Source organism: Oncorhynchus nerka, linkage group LG5 (genome assembly GCF_034236695.1).
Source record: "Oncorhynchus nerka isolate Pitt River linkage group LG5, Oner_Uvic_2.0, whole genome shotgun sequence".
Taxonomy (NCBI): domain Eukaryota; kingdom Metazoa; phylum Chordata; class Actinopteri; order Salmoniformes; family Salmonidae; genus Oncorhynchus; species Oncorhynchus nerka.
The window spans coordinates 23898404-23914372 of NC_088400.1; the positions used below are offsets into that span (position 1 = coordinate 23898404).

At 46.9% G+C, this 15969-nt stretch overlaps 1 protein-coding gene across 3 annotated transcripts in view; it reads right to left on the reverse strand.

Moving 5' to 3' along the window:
- The window catches only part of LOC115129264 (storkhead-box protein 2-like), a 121357-nt gene that overhangs the window by 24706 nt on the left and 80682 nt on the right, over positions 1 to 15969 (reverse strand). Inside the window, exon 1 of one of the 3 annotated variants that reach the window (XM_029659426.2) lies at positions 10893 to 11027. The exons of the other annotated variants lie outside the window; for them this stretch is intronic. The gene's annotated coding sequence lies outside the window, so the exon portion shown is untranslated. Of the gene's footprint in view, positions 1 to 10892; positions 11028 to 15969 lie in introns of those variants that run through there. 3 annotated transcript variants of the gene reach the window in all.

Here is a 15969-nt window from a genome sequence, read left to right on the forward strand (position 1 = left end):
TCAGAGTCCCGCTCCTTGCTTCTGGTTGGGGTATGTACGTACGGTCACTGTGGGGACGACTTCATCAATGCACTTATTGATCAAGCCGGTGACTGAGGTGGAATACTCAATGCATCCGATGAATCCTGGAATATATTCCAGTCTGTGCTAGCAAAACAGTCCTGTAGTTTAGCATCTACGTCATCTGAACACTTCCGTATTGAGCGAGTCAATGGTACTTCCTGCTTTCGATTTTGCTTGTAAGCAGGAATCAGGAGGATAGAGTTATGGTCAGATTTGCCAAATGGAGGGCGAGGGAGAGCTTTGTACACGTCTCTGTGGTCTAGGTTTTTCCCCCCCTCTGGTTGCACATGTAACACGCTGGTAGAAATGTATTTAAATTAACCTGCATAAAAGTCCCTGTCCACTATCTATTGAGAGATTATGCAAAACATAGCTTGTTCTTCTGCAGGAGAGCAACTCACACCACGGCATCATAACAGGGTAGAACAGGGCTAATGCAAGCCAAGCACTGATGTGTCCCAAATGACACCCTACACCATTTAGAAAACAGGGTACCATTTGGGACCCAGATCTAATCTCAGGTGGTATGCATGGAGGATGGCAATCCTAATTTCACTTTGGGTGTAACATATCCTAACTCATTACAATAAATACCAAGGCAAACATTACTGTTAAGTCATAAAAAGGTGAACACTCCAGATCCTGTTTGAATATCCTGTTGAGACGGATATTGGGAATGTAAACCAGTGAAATGGATATAAACCTGTATATAGCCATGTATATATATATTACCTGGTACTTCATGTATATAGCCATGTTATTACCTGGTACTTCCTGTATATAGCCATGTTATTACCTGGTACTTCCTGTATATAGCCATGTTACTACCTGGTACTTCCTGTATATAGCCATGTTACTACCTGGTACTTCCTGTATATAGCCATGTTACTATCTGGTACTTCCTGTATAAAGCCATGTTATTACCTGGTACTTCCGGTATAAAGCCATGTTATTACCTGGTACTTCCTGTATATAGCCATGTTACTACCTGGTACTTCCTGCATATAGCCATGTTACTACCTGGTACTTCCTGTATATAGCCATGTTACTACCTGGTACTTCCTGTATATAGCCATGTTACTACCTGGTACTTCCTGTATATAGCCATGTTACTACCTGGTACTTCCTATATATAGCTATGTTATTACCTGGTACTCAGTGTATATAGTCATGTTACTACCTGATACTTCCTGTATATAGCCATGTTACTACCTGGTACTTCCTGTATATAGCCATGTTATTACCTGGTACTCACTGTATATAGTCATGTTATTACCTGGTACTTCCTATATATAGCCATGTTATTACCTGGTACTCACTGTATATAGTCATGTTACTACCTGGTACTTCCTGTATATAGCCATGTTACTACCTGGTACTTCCTGTATATAGCCATGTTATTACCTGGTATTCACTGTATATAGTCATGTTATTACCTGGTACTTCCTATATATAGCTATGTTATTACCTGGTACTCAGTGTATATAGTCATGTTACTACCTGATACTTCCTGTATATAGCCATGTTACTACCTGGTACTTCCTGTATATAGCCATGTTATTACCTGGTACTCACTGTATATAGTCATGTTATTACCTGGTACTTCCTATATATAGCCATGTTATTACCTGGTACTCACTGTATATAGTCATGTTACTACCTGGTACTTCCTGTATATAGCCATGTTACTACCTGGTACTTCCTGTATATAGCCATGTTACTACCTGGTACTTCCTATATATAGCCATGTTATTACCTGGTACTCAGTGTATATAGCCATGTTACTACCTGTACTTCCTGTATATAGCCATGTTACTACCTGGTACTTCCTGTATATAGCCATGTTATTACCTGGTACTCACTGTATATAGTCATGTTACTACCTGGTACTTCCTGTATATAGCCATGTTACTACCTGGTACTTCCTGTATATAGCCATGTTATTACCTGGCACTTCCTGTATATAGCCATGTTACTACCTGGTACTTCCTGTATATAGCCATGTTATTACCTGCCACTTCCTGTATATAGCCATGTTACTACCTGGTACTTCCTGTATATAGCCATGTTATTACCTGGTACTCACTGAATATAGCCATGGTATTACCTGGTACTTCCTGTATATAGCCATGTTACTACCTGGTACTTCCTATATATAGCCATGTTATTACCTGGTACTCACTGTATATAGCCATGGTATTACCTGGTACTTCCTATATATAGCCATGTTATTAACTGGTACTCACTGTATTTAGCCAAGTTATTACCTGGTATGTCCTGTATATAGCCATGTTATTAACTGGTACTCACTGTATTTAGCATGTTATTACCTGGTACTTCCTGTATATAGCCATGTTACTACCTGGTACTTCCTATATATATGTTACTACCTGGTACTTCCTGTATATAGTCATGTTACTACTGGTACTTCCTATATATAGCTATGTTATTACCTGGTACTCACTGTATATAGTCATGTTACTACCTGGTACTTCCTGTATATAGCCATGTTACTACCTGGTACTTCCTGTATATAGCCATGTTATTACCTGGTACTTCCTGTATATAGCCATGTTACTACCTGGTACTTCCTGTATATAGCCATGTTACTACTTGGTACTTCCTATATATAGCTATGTTATTACTGGTACTCACTGTATATAGTCATGTTACTACCTGGTACTTCCTGTATATAGCCATGTTTACCTTACTTCCTGTATATAGCATGTTATTACCTGGCACTTCCTGTATATAGCCATGTTACTACCTGGTACTTCCTGTATATAGCCATGTTATTACCTGCCACTTCCTGTATATAGCCATGTTACTACCTGGTACTTCCTGTATATAGCCATGTTATTACCTGGTACTCACTGAATATAGCCATGGTATTACCTGATACTTCCTGTATATAGCCATGTTACTACCTGGTACTTCCTATATATAGCCATGTTATTACCTGGTACTCACTGTATATAGCCATGGTATTACCTGGTACTTCCTATATATAGCCATGTTATTAACTGGTACTCACTGTATTTAGCCAAGTTATTACCTGGTACTTCCTGTATATAGCCATGTTACTACCTGGTACTTCCTGTATATGTTATGTTACTACCTGTACTTCCTGTATATCTACTGTATTATAGCTGGTACTCACTGTATATAGTCATGTTATTACCTGGTACTTCCTGTATATAGCCATGTTATTACCTGGTACTCACTGTATATAGTCATGTTATATACCTGGTACTTCCTGTATATAGCCATGTTACTACCTGGTACTTCCTGTATATAGCCATACTACTTGGTACCTTCACTGTATATAGTCATGTTATTACCTGGTACTTCCTATATATAGCCATGTTATTACCTGGTACTCACTGTATATAGTCATGTTACTACCTGGTACTTCCTGTATATAGCCATGTTACTGGTACCTGGTACTACCTGATACTTCCTGTATATAGCCATATACCTGGCTTCCATGTTACTACCTGGTACTCCTGTATATAGCCATGTTATTACCTGGTACTTCCTATATATAGCCATGTTACTACCTGGTACTTCCTGTATATAGCCATGTTACTACCTGGTACTTCCTGTATATAGCTATGTTATTACCTGTAGCCATGTTACTACCTGGTACTTCCTGTATATAGCCATGTTATTACCTGGTACTCCTGTATATAGCCATGTTACTACCTGGTACTTCCTGTATATAGCCATGTATATAGCCATGTTATTACCTGGTACTTCCTGTATATAGCCATGTATTACCTGGTACTTCCTGGTTACTACCACTTCCTGTATATAGCCATGTTACTACCTGGTACTTCCTGTATATAGCCATGTTATTACCTGGTACTCACTGTATATAGCCATGTATTATACTTCCTGTATATAGCCATGTTACCTGGTACCTGTATATGGTACCTTCCTGTATATAGCCATGTTATTACCTGGTACTTCCTGTATATATCCATGTTATTACCTGGTACTTCCTGTATATAGCCATGTTATTACCTGGTACTTCCTGTATATAGCCATGTTACTACCTGGTACTTCCTGTATATAGCCATGTTACTACCTGCACTATACCTGGTCCTGTATATAGCCATGTTACTACCTGCCACTTCCTGTATATAGCCATGTTATTACCTGGTACTTCCTGTATATAGTCATGTTATTACCTGGTACTTCCTGAATATAGCCATGTTACTACCTGGTACTTCCTGTATATAGCCATGTTACTACCTGGTACTTCCTGTATATAGCCATGTTATTACCTGGTACTTCCTGTATATAGCCATGGTATTACCTGGTACTTCCTATATATATTACCTGGTACTCACTGTATATAGTCATGTTACTACCTGGTACTTCCTGTATATAGCCATGTTACTACCTGGTACTTCCTGTATATAGCCATGTTATTACCTGGTACTTCCTGTATATAGCCATGTTACTACCTGGTACTTCCTGTATATAGCCATGTTATTACCTGCCACTTCCTGTATATAGCCATGTTATTACCTGGTACTTCCTATATATAGCCATGTTATTACCTGGTACTCACTGAATATAGTCATGGTATTACCTGGTACTTCCTGTATATAGCCATGTTACTACCTGGTACTTCCTATATATAGCCATGTTATTACCTGGTACTCACTGTATATCACATGGTATTACCTGGTACTTCCTATATATAGCCATGTTATTAACTGGTACTCACTGTATTTCCAAGTTATTACCTGGTACTTCCTGTATATAGCCATGTTACTACCTGGTACTTCCTGTATATAGCCATGTTACTACCTGGTACTTCCTGTATATCCTGTATATAGCCATGTTATTACCTGGTACTCACTGTATATAGTCATGTTATTACCTGTATATAGCCATGTTATTACCTGGTACTCCTGTATATAGTCATGTTACTACCTGGTACTTCCATGTTACTACCTGGTACTTCCTGTATATAGCCATGTTACTACCTGGTACTTCCTGTATATAGTCATGTTACCTTACTTCCTATATATAGCCATGTTATTACCTGGTACTTCAGTGTATATATAGTACCATGTTATTACCTGGTACTTCCTGTATATAGTCATGTTATTACCTGGTACTTCCTGTATATAGCCATGTTATTACCTGGTACTTCCTGTATATAGCCATGTTACTACCTGGTACTTCCTGTATATATAGCACTTCCTGTATATATGTTACTACCTGGTACTTCCTGTATATAGCCATGTTACTACTACTTCCTATATATAGCCATGTTATTACCTGGTACTTCCTGTATATAGCCATGTTACTACCTGGTACTTCCTGTATATAGCCATGTTATTACCTGGTACTTCCTGTATATAGCCATGTTACTACCTGGCCACTTCCTGTATATAGCCATGTTATTACCTGGTACTTCACTGTATATAGCCATGGTATTACCTGGTACTTCCTGTATATAGCCATGTTATTACCTGGTACTCACTGTATATAGCCATGTTATTACCTGGTACTTCCTGTATATAGCCATGTTATTACCTGGTACTCACTGTATTTATATAGTTATTACCTGGTACTTCCTGTATATAGCCATGTTACTACCTGGTACTTCCTGTATATAGCCATGTTATTACCTGGTACTCCTGTATATAGCCATGTTATTACCTGGTACTTCCTGTATATAGCCATGTTATTACTCACTGTATTTAGCAAGTTATTACCTGGTACTTCCTGTATATAGTCATGTTACTACCTGGTACTTCCTGTATATAGCCATGTTACTACCTGGTACTTCCTGTATATAGCCATGTTATTACCTGGTACTGGTCTTCCTGTATATAGCCATGTTACTACCTGGTACTCACTGTATATAGCCTATGTTATTACCTGGTACTCCTGTATATAGCCATGTTACTACCTGGTACTTCCTGTATAGCCATGTTACTACCTGGTACCTGGTACCTTCTTCCTGTATATAGCCATGTTATTACCTGGTACTTCCTGTATATAGCCATGTTACTACCTGGTACTTCCTGTATATAGCCATGTTACTACCTGGTACTTCCTGTATATAGCCATGTTATTACCTGGTACTTCCTGTATATAGCCATGTTATTACCTGGTACTTCCTATATATAGCCATGTTATTACCTGGTACTCACTGTATATAGCCATGGTATTACCTGGTACTTCCTGTATATAGCCATGTTATTACCTGGTACTTCCTGTATATATGTTATTACTGGTACTTCCTGTATATAGCCATGTTACTACCTGGTACTTCCTGTATATAGCCATGTTATGTTTACCTGGTACTTCCTGTATATAGCCATGTTACTACCTGGTACTTCCTATATATAGCTATGTTATTACCTGGTACTCAGTGTATATAGTCATGTTACTACCTGGTACTTCCTGTATATAGCCATGTTACTACACTGGTACATGTTATTACCTGTACTTCCTATATATAGCCATGTTATTACCTGGTACTCCTGTATATAGTCATGTTACTACCTGGTACTTCCTGTATATATCCATGTTACTACCTGGTACTTCCTGTATATAGCCATGTTATTACCTGGTACTTCCTGTATATAGCCATGTTACTACCTGGTACTTCCTATATATAGCCATGTTATTACCTGGTACTCAGTGTATATAGCCATGTTACTACCTGGTACTTCCTGTATATAGCCATGTTACTACCTGGTACTTCCGGTATATAGCCATGTTACTACCTGGTACTTCCTGTATATAGCCATGTTATTACCTGGTACTCACTGTATATAGCCATGGTATTACCTGGTACTTCCTATATATAGCCATGTTATTAACTGGTACTCACTGTATTTAGCCAAGTTATTACCTGGTACTTCCTGTATATAGCCATGTTATTACCTGGTACTTCCTGTATATAGCCATGTTACTACCTGGTACTTCCTATATATAGCCATGTTATTACCTGGTACTCAGTGTATATAGCCATGTTACTACCTGGTACTTCCTGTATATAGCCATGTTACTACCTGGTACTTCCTGTATATAGCCATGTTATTACCTGGTACTCACTGTATATAGTCATGTTACTACCTGGTACTTCCTGTATATAGCCATGTTACTACCTGGTACTTCCTGTATATAGCCATGTTATTACCTGGCACTTCCTGTATATAGCCATGTTACTACCTGGTACTTCCTGTATATAGCCATGTTATTACCTGCCACTTCCTGTATATAGCCATGTTACTACCTGGTACTTCCTGTATATAGCCATGTTATTACCTGGTACTCACTGAATATAGCCATGGTATTACCTGGTACTTCCTGTATATATCCATGTTACTACCTGGTACTTCCTATATATAGCCATGTTATTACCTGGTACTCACTGTATATAGCCATGGTATTACCTGGTACTTCCTATATATAGCCATGTTATTAACTGGTACTCACTGTATTTAGCCAAGTTATTACCTGGTATGTCCTGTATATAGCCATATTATTAACTGGTACTCACTGTATTTAGCGAAGTTATTACCTGGTACTTCCTGTATATAGCCATGTTACTACCTGGTACTTCCTGTATATAGCCATGTTACTACCTGGTACTTCCTGTATATAGCCATGTTACTACTTGGTACTTCCTATATATAGCTATGTTATTACCTGGTACTCACTGTATATAGTCATGTTACTACCTGGTACTTCCTGTATATAGCCATGTTACTACCTGGTACTTCCTGTATATAGCCATGTTACTACCTGGTACTTCCTGTATATAGCCATGTTACTACCTGGTACTTCCTGTATATAGCCATGTTACTACTTGGTACTTCCTATATATAGCTATGTTATTACCTGGTACTCACTGTATATAGTCATGTTACTACCTGGTACTTCCTGTATATAGCCATGTTACTACCTGGTACTTCCTGTATATAGCCATGTTATTACCTGGCACTTCCTGTATATAGCCATGTTACTACCTGGTACTTCCTGTATATAGCCATGTTATTACCTGCCACTTCCTGTATATAGCCATGTTACTACCTGGTACTTCCTGTATATAGCCATGTTATTACCTGGTACTCACTGAATATAGCCATGGTATTACCTGATACTTCCTGTATATAGCCATGTTACTACCTGGTACTTCCTATATATAGCCATGTTATTACCTGGTACTCACTGTATATAGCCATGGTATTACCTGGTACTTCCTATATATAGCCATGTTATTAACTGGTACTCACTGTATTTAGCCAAGTTATTACCTGGTACTTCCTGTATATAGCCATGTTACTACCTGGTACTTCCTGTATATAGCCATGTTACTACCTGGTACTTCCTGTATATAGCCATGTTACTACTTGGTACTTCCTATATATAGCTATGTTATTACCTGGTACTCACTGTATATAGTCATGTTATTACCTGGTACTTCCTGTATATAGCCATGTTACTACCTGGTACTCACTGTATATAGTCATGTTATTACCTGGTACTTCCTATATATAGCCATGTTATTACCTGGTACTCACTGTATATAGTCATGTTACTACCTGGTACTTCCTGTATATATCCATGTTACTACCTGGTACTTCCTGTATATAGCCATGTTATTACCTGGTACTTCCTGTATATAGCCATGTTACTACCTGGTACTTCCTATATATAGCCATGTTATTACCTGGTACTCAGTGTATATAGCCATGTTACTACCTGGTACTTCCGGTATATAGCCATGTTACTACCTGGTACTTCCTGTATATAGCCATGTTATTACCTGGTACTCACTGTATATAGCCATGGTATTACCTGGTACTTCCTATATATAGCCATGTTATTAACTGGTACTCACTGTATTTAGCCAAGTTATTACCTGGTATGTCCTGTATATAGCCATGTTATTAACTGGTACTCACTGTATTTAGCCAAGTTATTACCTGGTACTTCCTGTATATAGCCATGTTACTACCTGGTACTTCCTGTATATAGCCATGTTACTACCTGGTACTTCCTGTATATAGCCATGTTACTACCTGGTACTCCTGTATATAGCCATGTTACTACCTGGTACTTCCTGTATATAGCCATGTTACTACCTGGTACTTCCTGTATATAGCCATGTTACTACCTGGTACTTCCTGTATATAGCCATGTTACTACCTGGTACTTCCTGTATATAGCCATGTTACTACCTGGTACTTCCTGTATATAGCCATGTTACTACCTGGTACTTCCTGTATATAGCCATGTTACTTTTACTTGTTATTGTTATTCACTGTGTATTTATTTCTCATGTTATTACTTAAATTTGGCATTTTATTTCTTATCTTTATCTTAACTCTGCATTGTTGGAAAAGGATTCGTAAGAAAGCGTTTCACTTTTAGTCTGCACCTGTGTTTACGAAGCATGTGACAATGTGATATTCTGAGTTGATCTTTCTGAGCCTCTGATGGGGAGTGGAGGAATTGACCTCATTCCCATATACCCATATGTATTGAGAGAGAGAGAAATACAGATTGAGAAATACAGAGAGAGAGAGGATGGCTGAAGAAATCAACTAGGGGCTGTCACATCTCCCCTGCTGCCTGCCTACAGCCTGTCTCCCTCCCTCCCTCCCTGACTGCCTGTCTGTCTGCCTCCCTCCCTGACTGCCTGTCTCCGTGCCTGCCTGCAGCCTGACTGCCTGTCTCTGTGCCTGCCTGCAGCCTGACTGCCTGTCTCTGTGCCTGCCTGCAGCCTGTCTCCCTCCCTCCCTCCCTGACTGCCTGTCTGTCTCCCTCCCTCCCTGACTGCCTGCCTCCAGCCTGTCTCTCTCCCTCCCTGACTGCCTGTCTCCGTGCCTGTCTGTCTGCCTGTCTCCCTCCCTCCGTGCCTGTCTGTCTGCCTGTCTCCCTCCCTCCCTGACTGCCTGTCTCCCTGCTGCAATGTCACAGCGAGCACAGATAAAAGGGGGTTGTTTCAGGAGGAGAGAGGAGAGGAGTGAAAGAGAGGGAGCGATTGGGAGGGGAAGAGAGAGAAATCACAGCTGCAAAGACCTAGTGGGAACAGATTCAGCCAACAAATGTGCAGCCCTCCTTCCATGAAGAGGGAGACCATAGAGTGAACCTACTAACCCCATCCCCCAACACACACACACACACCAACTCCACACGTATTAAATGGAAGAGCATGCCTTTATGAAAGACGAGCTGGGTACAAATGGAGCGTGACAATCCAGAGAAAAGAGAGAAAGCCTTGAGACGCCTGCTTAGAAAGAGAGTGAAAGACCGACAGCATAAAGTGGAGCATTACAAGCAATATGCTAGCGACCCTGGGCTTTGCCATTGGTACAGTTTTTTATTTCAAGAAATGAGCTCAGCTAGTATCAGTGAAACCATTTTAGTGGTGAACTATCTGAGCGATTGCTTGTATTCTACCACTGTAAGGACAGAATAGTGTTAACATACATTGTTACAATTATTGAACTACAGTACTTGATTGTGCATCTGTTAGAGCAGAGCTGGTTTTCTACAGAGCTGTTCTTCCCTCCATTACCATGGAAGCTGTCCTCTGGGAGAGACAGAGGAGAGTGGTAACTCTCTCTCTCTCTCATGCCTGCCTGCCTGCCTGCCTGCTGCAGTGGTAGTAAACAATTCACACAGCCAGCCAGTGTCCTTTGTCCACGCACCTCCTGCTTAACCCCACCCCCTTCTTTTGTGATTCATTCCGGCAAAGCTATGCTACACAATCTAAAGCAGGAAAAACGGCAGAGAGGGTGAGAGAGAGAGGTGGAGAGAAAGAGGAATGAGATGGGCAGTACCTTGGCTGATTCCGTTGACTCCTCCACTTTAATCCAAACAGATTCAGAGGCAGCTCTTTTAGCTGCAGCCTTCAGACTCAATGAGCATTCACTCAAGGGCCTTACCCAGCATGCTCCACTCCACACAAAGACAAGGGGGTGTGACCAATCACGTCTTGCTTCAGTATGCACTCTGCTTTTCCCCTCCCTCCCTCTCACTGTGCTCCCTCCTTCTTGTCTCTCTGTGCTCCCTCCTTCTGTCTCTCTGTGCTCCCTCCCTCTTGTCTCTCTGTGCTCCCTCCCTATCTGTCTCTCTGTGCTCCCTCCCTATCTGTCTCTCTGTGCTCCCTCCCTATCTGTCTCTCTGTGCTCCCTCCCTATCTGTCTCTCTGTGCTCCCTCCCTATCTGTCTCTCTGTGCTCCCTCCTTCTCTGTCTCTCTGTGCTCCCTCCTTCTCTGTCTCTCTGTGCTCCCTCCTTCTCTGTCTCTCTGTGCTCCCTCCTTCTCTGTCTCTCTGTGCTCCCTCCTTCTCTGTCTCTCTGTGCTCCCTCCTTCTCTGTCTCTCTGTGCTCCCTCCTTCTCTGTCTCTCTGTGCTCCCTCCTTCTCTGTCTCTCTGTGCTCCCTCCTTCTCTGTCTCTCTGTGCTCCCTCCCTTCTCTGTCTCTCTGTGCTCCCTCCCTTCTGTCTCTCTGTGCTCCCTCCCTTCTGTCTCTCTGTGCTCCCTCCTTCTCTGTCTCTCTGTGCTCCCTCCCTTCTGTCTCTCTGTGCTCCCTCCTTCTCTGTCTCTCTGTGCTCCCTCCCCTCTGTCTCTCTGTGCTCCCTCCCTCTTGTCTCTCTGTGCTCCCTCCCTCTTGTCTCTCTGTGCTCCCTCCTTCTCTGTCTCTCTGTGCTCCCTCCTTCTCTGTCTCTCTGTGCTCCCTCCCTTCTGTCTCTCTGTGCTCCCTCCCTTCTGTCTCCCTGTGCTCCCTCCCTTCTGTCTCTCTGTGCTCCCTCCCTTCTCTGTCTCTCTGTGCTCCCTCCCTTCTCTGTCTCTCTGTGCTCCCTCCCTCCAGTCTCTCTGTGCTCCCTCCCTCCTGTCTCGCTGTGCTCCCTCCCTTCTCTATCTCGCTGTGCTCCCTCCCTTCTCTATCTCTCTGTGCTCCCTCCCTTCTCTGTGCTCCCTCCTTTCTGTCTCTCTGTGCTCCCTACCTTCTCTGTGCTCCCTACCTTCTGTCTCTCTGTGCTCCCTACCTTATCTGTGCTCCCTCTCTTCTCTGTCTCTCTGTGCTCCCTCTCTTCTCTGTCTCGCTGTGCTCCCTCCCTTCTCTGTCTCTCTGTGCTCCCTCCCTTCTCTGTGCTCCCTCCCTTCTCTGTCTCTCTGTGCTCCCTCCCTTCTCTGTCTCTCTGAGCTCCCTCCCTCCAGTCTCTCTGTGCTCCCTCCCTCCTGTCTCTCTGTGCTCCCTCCTTCTCTGTCTCTCTGTGCTCCCTCCCTATCTGTCTCTCTGTGCTCCCTCCCTTCTCTGTGCTCCCTCCTTTCTGTCTCTCTGTGCTCCCTACCTTCTCTGTGCTCCCTACCTTCTGTCTCTCTGTGCTCCCTACCTTCTCTGTGCTCCCTCCCTTCTCTGTCTCTCTGTGCTCCCTCCCTTATCTGTCTCTCTGTGCTCCCTCTCTTCTCTGTCTCGCTGTGCTCCCTCCCTTCTCTGTCTCTCTGTGCTCCCTCCCTTCTCTGTGCTCCCTCCCTTCTCTGTCTCTCTGTGCTCCCTCCCTCCAGTCTCTCTGTGCTCCCTCCCTCCAGTCTCTCTGTGCTCCCTCCCTCCTGTCTCTCTGTGCTCCCTCCCTTCTGTCTCTCTGTGCTCCCTCCTTCTCTGTCTCTCTGTGCTCCCTCCCTATCTGTCTCTCTGTGCTCCCTCCTTCTCTGTCTCTCTGTGCTCCCTCCCTATCTGTCTCTCTGTGCTCCCTCCTTCTCTGTCTCTCTGTGCTCCCTCCTTCTCTGTCTCTCTGTGCTCCCTCCTTCTCTGTCTCTCTGTGCTCCCTCCCTTCTGTCTCTCTGTGCTCCCTCCCTTCTGTCTCTCTGTGCTCCCTCCCTTCTGTCTCTCTGTGCTCCCTCCCTTCTCTGTCTCTCTGTGCTCCCTCCCTTCTCTGTCTCTCTGTGCTCCCTCCCTTCTGTCTCTCTGTGCTCCCTCCCTTCTCTGTCTCTCTGTGCTCCCTCCCTTCTCTGTCTCTCTGTGCTCCCTCCCTTCTCTGTCTCTCTGTGCTCCCTCCCTCCTGTCTCTCTGTGCTCCCTCCCTTCTGTCTCTCTGTGCTCCCTCCCTTCTCTATCTCTCTGTGCTCCCTCCCTCCAGTCTCTCTGTTCTCCCTCCAGTCTCTCTGTGCTCCCTCCCTCCAGTCTCTCTGTGCTCCCTCCCTCCTGTCTCTCTGTGCTCACTCCCTTCTCTATCTCTCTGTGCTCCCTCCCTTCTCTGTGCTCCCTCCCTTCTGTCTCTCTGTGCTCCCTACCTTCTCTGTGCTCCCTCTCTTCTGTCTCTCTGTGCTCCGTACCTTCTCTGTGCTCCCTCTCTTCTCTGTCTCGCTGTGCTCCCTCCCTTCTCTGTCTCTCTGTGCTCCCTCCCTTCTCTGTGCTCCCTCCCTTCTCTGTCTCTCTGTGCTCCCTCCCTTCTCTGTCTCTCTGTGCTCCCTCCCTCCAGTCTCTCTGTGCTCCCTCCCTCCTGTCTCTCTGTGCTCCCTCCCTTCTGTCTCTCTGTGCTCCCTCCCTTCTCTATCTCTCTGTGCTCCCTCCCTCCAGTCTCTCTGTGCTCCCTCCCTCCAGTCTCTCTGTGCTCCCTCCCTCCTGTCTCGCTGTGCTCCCTCCCTTCTCTATCTCGCTGTGCTCCCTCCCTTCTCTATCTCTCTGTGCTCCCTCCCTTCTCTGTGCTCCCTCCCTTCTGTCTCTCTGTGCTCCCTACCTTCTCTGTGCTCCCTCTCTTCTGTCTCTCTGTGCTCCCTACCTTCTCTGTGCTCCCTCTTCTCTGTCTCGCTGTGCTCCCTCCCTTCTCTGTCTCTCTGTGCTCCCTCCCTTCTCTGTGTTCCCTCCCTTCTCTGTGCTCCCTCCCTTCTCTGTCTCTCTGTGCTCCCTCCCTTCTCCCTCTCTCTGCTCCCGCCCTCACTCCCCCCTCTCTCTGCTCCGCCCTCCCTCCCCCCTCTCTTTGCTCCCGCCCTCCCTCCCCTCTCTCTGCTCCCGCCCTCCCTCCTGTCTCTCTGTGCTCCCTCCCTTCTGTCTCTCTGTGCTCCCTCCCTTCTCTATCTCTCTGTGCTCCCTCCCTCCAGTCTCTCTGTGCTCCCTCCCTCAGTCTCTCTGTGCTCCCTCCCTCCTGTCTCGCTGTGCTCCCTCCTTCTCTATCTCGCTGTGCTCCCTCCCTTCTCTATCTCTCTGTGCTCCCTCCCTTCTCTGTGCTCCCTCCCTTCTGTCTCTCTGTGCTCCCTACCTTCTCTGTGCTCCCTCTCTTCTGTCTCTCTGTGCTCCCTACCTTCTCTGTGCTCCCTCTTCTCTGTCTCGCTGTGCTCCCTCCCTTCTCTGTCTCTCTGTGCTCCCTCCCTTCTCTGTGTTCCCTCCCTTCTCTGTGCTCCCTCCCTTCTCTGTCTCTCTGTGCTCCCTCCCTCCCCTCTCTTTGCTCCCGCCCCTCCCTCCCCCTCTCTCTGCTCCCACCCTCCCTCTCTGCTCCCGCCCTCCCTCCCCCTCTCTCTGCTCCCACCCTCCCTCCCCCTCTCTCTGCTCCCCGCCCTCCCTCCCCCCTCTCTGCTCCCACCCACCCTCTCTCTGCTCCCACCCTCCCTCTCTCTGCTCCCCCCTCCCTCCCCCTCTCTCTGCTCCCACCCCTCTCTCTGCTCCCTCCCTCCCTCCCCATCTCTCTGCTCCCACCCACCCTCCCTCCCCCTCCTCTGCTCCCGCCCTCCCTCCCTCCGCTCCCACCCACCCTCCCTCCCCCTCACTCTGCTCCCGCCCCTCACTCCCCCCCTCTCTCTGCTCCCGCCCTCCCTCCCCCTCTCTTTGCTCCCGCCCTCCCTCCCCCTCTCTCTGCTCCCCACCCTCCTCTCTCTGCTCCGCCCTCCCCCCCCCTCTCTGCTCCCACCCTCCCTCCCCCTCTCTCTGCTCCCGCCCTCCCTCCCCCCTCTCTCTGCTCCCACCCACCCTCTCTCTGCTCCCCGCCCTCCCTCTCTCTGCTCCCGCCCTCCCTCCCCCTCTCTCTGCTCCCACCCTCCCTCCCCCTCTCTCTGCTCCCTCCCTCCCTCCCCATCTCTCTGCTCCCACCCACCCTCCCTCCCCCCCTCTCTCTGCTCCCGCCTCTCCCTCCCTCCGCTCCCACCCACCCTCCCTCCCCCTCACTCTGCTCCTGCCCTCCCTCCCCCTCTCTCTGCTCCCCCTCCCTCCCCCCCTCTCTCTGCTCCCACCCTCCCTCCCCCTCTCTCTGCTCCCACCCTCCCTCCCCTCTCTCTGCTCCCGCCCTTCCTCCCCCCTCTCTCTGCTCCCGCCCTCCCTCCCCGTCTCTCTGCTCCCGCCCTCCCTCCCCCTCTCTTTGCCCCCGCCCTCCCTCCCCTCTCTCTGCTCCCACCCTCCCTCTCTCTGCTCCCCGCCCCTCCCTCCCCCCTCACTCACTCTGCTCCCACCCTCCCTCCCCCTCACTCTGCTCCCGCCCTCCCTCCCCCCTCTCTTTGCCCCCGCCCTCCCTCCCCCTCTCTCTGCTCCCACCCTCCCTCTCTCTGCTAACGCCCGCCCGCCCCTCCCTCCCCTCACTCACTCTGCTCCCACCCTCCTCCCCCTCTCTTTGCTCCCGCCCTCCCTTCCCCCTCTCTGCTCCCTCCCTCCCTCCCCCTCTCTCTGCTCCCGCCCTCCCTCCCCCCTCTCTTTGCTCCCACCCTCCCTCCCCCTCTCTGCTCCCGCCCTCTCCTCTCCCCTCTCTCTGCTCCCACCCTCCCTCTCTCTGCTCCCCCGCCCGCCCTCCCCTCCCCCCTCACTCACTCTGCTCCCACCCTCCCTCCCCCTCACTCTGCTCCCGCCCTCACTCCCCCTCTCTCTGCTCCCGCCCTCCCTCCCCCTCTCTTTGCTCCCGCCCTCCCTCCCCCCTCTCTCTGCTCCCACCCTCCC